A 6,000-nucleotide genomic window follows, 5' to 3' on the forward strand; every position below is an offset into this window, starting at 1 on the left:
TTTGAGCGGCTCCTGGGAGACCAGTATTAGATTCCGATGCACCTGTGCATGTATTCTGTATCCCTTGGACCTTCATATTGACCATGCAACACACGAATTGCATCGGGATTGATTACAAAAGGCACAATGCCGACTTAAGTGCAAGAACAGTAAATTTTCTAGGAGTTTGTGATTTGAGTGGGCTCCTGGGAGACCAGTATTAGATACCGATGTAACTGTGCAAGTTTACTGTATCCCTTAAACCTTCACAATGACCATGTAACACTGAAATTGCTGGGATTGAATACAAAAGGCACAATGTCGACTCAAGTACAAGAAAAGTGAATCTTCAAAGAGTTTGTGCTTTAAGCGGCTCCTGGGAGACCAGTATTAGATTCCGATGCACCAGTGCAGGTTTACTGTGTCCCTTGGACGTTCTCATTTACCATGAAACACAGAAATTTGCATCGGGATTGAATAGATGTGGCACAATGGCAACTTAAGTACAAGAGGAGTGAATCTTCGGAGTGTTTGTGCTTTGAGCGGCTCCTGGGAGACCAGTATTAGAGTCCGATGCACCTGTGCATGTATTCTGTATCCCTTGGACCTTCATATTGACCATGCAACACACGAATTGCATCGGGATTGAATACAAGTGGCACAATGCCAACATAAGTGCAAGAAGAGTGAATCTTCGGAGTGTTTGTGCTTTGAGCGACTCCTGGGGGACCAGTATTAGATTCCGATGCAGCAGTGCAGGTTTACTGTATCCCCTGGACCTTCACATTGACCATGACACACAGAAATTGCATTGGGAGTATATTCTAAAGGCAGAATGCCGACTTAAGTACAAGAAGAGTCAATTTTCAAAGTGGTTGTGATTTGACCGGCTCCTGGGAGACCAGTATTAGGTTCCGATGCACCAGTGCAGGTTTACCGTATCCCTTGGCCCATCATATTGACCATGATGCACAGAAATTACATCGGGATTGAAAACAATAGATGCAATGCCGACTTAAGAACAAGAAGGGTGAATCTTCTAAGAGTTTGTGCTTTGAACGTCTCCTGGGAGAACAGTTTTAGATTGTGAAGCACCACTGCAGGTTTATTGTATCCCTTGGACCTTCACATTGACCATGACTCACAGAAATTGCATCGGGATTGAATAGAAAAGGGTCAATGCCGACTTACGTACAAGACCGGTGAATCTTCTAAGAGTTTGTGCTTTTAGCGGCTCCTGGGAGGCCAGTATTACATTCTGATGCACCAGTGCAGGTTTACTGTATCCCTGGAACCTTCATATTGTCCATGAAACACAGAAGTTACATCGGGATTGAATACAGAACGGAAAATGCCGACTTAAGTACTAGAAGAGTGAATCTTCTTAGAGTTTGTGCTTTGAGTGCCTCCTGGGAGACCAGTATTAGTTTCCGATGCAGCAGTGCAGATTTACTGTATCCCTTGGACCTTCACATTGACCATGATGCACAGATATTATATCGGGATTGAAAACAAAAGGGACAATGCCGACTTAAGTACAATTAGAGTGAATCTTCTAAGAGTTTGTGCTTTGAGCGGCTCTGGAGAGACCAGTTTTAGATTGCGATGCACCAGTGCAGGTTTACTGTATCCCTTGGACTTTCCCATTGACCATGAATTAGAGAAATTGCATCGGGATTGAATACAAGAGGCGAATTGACAACTTAAGATCGAGAAGAGTGAATCTTCGGAGAGTTTGTGCTTTGAGAGGCTCCTGGGAGACGAGTATTAGATTCCGTTGCACCAGTGTAGGTTTACTGTATCCCTTGGACATTCCATTGACCATGAAACACAAAATCGCATCGGGATTGAATAAAAAAGACACAATGCTGACTTAACTACAAGAAGAGTGAATCTTCTAAGAATTTGTGATTTGAGCGGCTTGTGGGGGATCAGTATTAGATTCCGATGCACCTGTGCAGGTTTACTGTACCCCTTGGACTTTCACATTTACCATGAAACACAGAACTTGAATCGGGATTGAATACAAAAGGCACAATTCCGACTTAAGTGCAAGAAGAGTGAATCTTCTAAGAGTTTGTGCTTTGAGCGGCTCCTAGTAGACCAGTATTACATACCGATGCACCAGTGCAGCTTTACTGATTCCCGGGAACCTTCATATTGACCATGAAACACAGAAGTTACATCGGGATTGAATGCAAAAGGGAAAACGCCGACTTAAGTACAAGAAGAGTGAATCTTCTAAGAGTTTGTGGTTCGAGCGTCTCCTGGGAGACCAGTATTAGATTCCGATACACCAGTGCAGGTTTACTGTATCCCTTAGACCTTCACATTGACCATGAAACACAGATATTGCTTTCGGAATGAATACAAAAGGAACAATGCCGACATACCTACAAGAAACATGAATCCCCTAAGAGTTAGTGCTTTGAGCGCCTTCTCGGAGACCAGTATTAAATTCCTATGCACCAGTGCAGGTTTACTGTATCAATTCGACCTTCACATTCAACATGAACACAGAAATTGCTTTGGGATTGAATACAAAATGGACAATGCCAACCTAAGTAGAAGAAGAGTGAATCTTCTAATCGTTTGTGCTTTGAGCGCCTTCTCGGACACCAGTATTAAATTCCTATGCCCTAGTGCAGGTTTACTGTATCAATTCTACCTTCACATTGAACATGAGACACAGATATTGCTTTGGGATTGAATACAAAATGGACAATGCCGACCTAACCACAAGAAGAGAGAATCTTCTAAGCGATTGTGCTTTGAGCGGCATCTGGGAGACCAGTATTAGGTTCCCTAGCCCAAATGCAGGTTTACTGTATCCCTTGGACCTTCACATTGACCATGAAGCAAAGAAATTGCTTCGGGATTCAATACAAAAACACAATGCCGACTAAAGTACAAGAAGAGCGAATCTTCGAGGAATTTGTGCTTTGAGCGGCTCCTGGGAGACCAGTATTAAATTCCGATGCACCTGTGCAGGTAAACTGTATCCCTTGGATCTTCACATCGACCATGAAACACAGAAATTACTTCTGGATTCAACACAAAAGGTACAATACCGACTTCAGTACATGAACAGTGAATATCCTAAGAGTTTGTGCTTTGAGCGGCTCCTGGGAGAGCAGTATTAGAATCCGATGCACCAGTGCAGGTTTACTGTGTCCCTTCTACATTCACATTGACTATGAATCACAGAAATTCCATCGGGATAGAATACAAGAGTCACATTGCCAACTTAAGTACAAGAAGAGGTATTCTTCTAGGAGTTTGTGCTGTGAGCGGCTCCTGGGAGACCAATATTAGATTCAGATGAGCCATTGCAGGTTTACTGTATCCCTTGGACCTTCACATCGACCATGAAAGACAGAAATTACTTCTGGATTCAACACAAAATGCCCAATACCGACTTCAGTACATGAAGAGTGAATCTTCGAGGAATTTGTGCTTTGAGCGGCTCCTGGGAGACCAGCATCAGATTCCGATGCACCTGTGCAGGTAAACTGTACCCCTTGGATCTTCACATTGACCATGCAACACAGAAATCGCATAGGGATCGAATACAAAAGCACAATGCCTACTTAAGTACAAGAACAGTGAATCTTGTTAGATTTTGTGCTTTCAGAGGCCCCTGGAAGGCCATTATTAGATTCTGATGCACCAGTGCAGGTTTACTGTATTCCTTGGACCTTCACATTGACCATGAAACACAGAAATTGGATCCGGATTGAATACATAAAGCACAATGCCAACTTAACTACAATAAGAGTGAATCTTCTTAGAGTTTGTGCTTTGAGCGGCTCCTGGGAGACCAGTATTAGATTCCGATGCCCAAGCGCAGGTTTACTGTATCCCTTGGAACTTCACATTGACCTTGAAACACAGAAATTGCATCGGGATTAAATACAAAAGGGACAATGCCGACTTAAGTACAAGAAGTGTGAATCCTCTAAGAGTTTGTGCTTCAAGCGGCTCCTGGGAGATCAGTACTAGATTTCGATCACCAGTTCAAGTTTTTCTGTATCCCTTGGACCTTCACATTGACCGTAAAACACAGAAATTGCATCGGGATTGAATACAAGAGGCACAATGCCATCTTAAGTACAAGAAGAGTGAATCTTCTAAGAGTTTGTAGTTCGAGCGGCTCCTGGGAGACCAGTATTACATTCCGATGCACCAGTGCAGGTTTACTGTATCCTTTGAACATTCCCATTGACCATGAATCACAGAAATTGCATCGGGATTGAATACAAGAGGCGCAGTGCCAACTTAAGGGGCAAGAAGAGTGAATCTTCGGAGAACTTGTGCTTTGAGAGGCTCCTGGGAGACCAGTTTTAGATTCCGATGCACCAGTGGAGGTTTGCTGTATCCCTTGGACATTCACATTAACCATGAAACACAAAATCGCATCGGGATTGAATACAAAAGACACAATGCCACTTAACTACAAGAAGAGTGAATCTTCTAAGAGTTTATGCTTTGAGCGTCTCCTGGGAAACCAGTTTTAGATTCTGACGCACCAGTGCAGGTTTACTGTATCCCTTGGACCTTCACATTGACCATGAAACACAGAAATTTCATCGGGATTGAACACAGATGGCGCAATGCCGTCTTAAGTACAAGAATAGTGAATCTTCTAAGAGTTTGTGCTTTGAGCGTCTCCTTAGAGCTATGTTTTAGATACCGATGCACCAGTGCAGGTTTACTGTGTCCCTTAGACCTTTACATTCACCATGAAACACAGACATTGCATCGGGATGGATTACAAAAGGGACAATGCCGACTTAAGTACAAGAAGATTGAATCTTCTAAGTGTTTGTGCTTTGAGAGTCTCCTGGGAGGCAAGTAATAGATTCCGATGCACCAGTGCAGGTTTACTGTATCCCTTGAAACTTCACATTGACAATAAAACACTGAAATTGCATCCAAATCTAATACACAAGGGACAATGTCGACTTAAGTACAAAAAGGATGAAACCTCTAAGAGTTTGTGTTTTGAGCGGCTCCTGGGAGACCAGTATTAGATTCCGATGCACCAGTGCTGGTTTACTGCGTCCCTTCTACTTTCACATTGACCATGAAACACAGAAATTGCATCGGGATTGATTACAAAATAGCCAGTGCCGAAATAAGTACAATAAGAGAGAATCATCTGAAAGTTTGTGCTTTGAGCGGCTCCGGGGCTACCCACATTAGATATCGTTGCACCAGTGGAGGTTTACGGTGTCCCTTGTACCTTTACATTGACCATGAAACACAGAAATTGCATCTTGATTGAATACAAACGGGACAATGCCAACTTAAGTACAACAAGTGTGAATCCTCTAAGAGATTGTGCTTTCAACGGCTCCTGGGACACCAGTATTAGATTCCGATGCACCAGTTCAGGTTTTTCTGTATCCCTTGGGCCTTCACATTGTCCATGAAACTCAAAAATTGCATCGGGGTTCAATACAGAAGGCACAATGCCAACTTAAGTACAGGAAGAGAGAATCTTCCACGAATTTGTGGTTTGAGCGTCTCCTGGGAGACCAGTATTGCATTCCGATGCACCAGTGCAGGTTTACTGTATCCCTTAGACCTTACCATTGACCATGAAACACAGAAATTGCATCGGGATTGAATACAAAGATGACAATAGCGACTCAAGTACAATAAGAGTGAATCTTCTAAGAGTTTGTGCATTGAGCGCCTCCTGAGAGACCAGTTTCAGATTCCGATGCACCAGTGCAGGTTTACTGTGTCCCTTGTACCTTCACATTGACCATGAAACACAGAAATTGCATCGGGCTTGAATACAAAATTGACAATGCTGACTTAAGTACAAGACGGGTGAATCTTCTAAGAGTTTGTGCTGTTGCGGCTCTTCGGAGACCAGTATTGGATTCCGATGCACCAGTGAAGGTTAACTGTGTCTCTGGGACCTTCACATTGACCATGAAACACAGAAATTACATCGGGATTGAATCTAAAAGGGAAAATGCCGACTTAAGTAAAGAAGAGTGAATCATC

This window comes from Schistocerca piceifrons, chromosome 1, assembly GCF_021461385.2.
Source record: "Schistocerca piceifrons isolate TAMUIC-IGC-003096 chromosome 1, iqSchPice1.1, whole genome shotgun sequence".
Taxonomy (NCBI): domain Eukaryota; kingdom Metazoa; phylum Arthropoda; class Insecta; order Orthoptera; family Acrididae; genus Schistocerca; species Schistocerca piceifrons.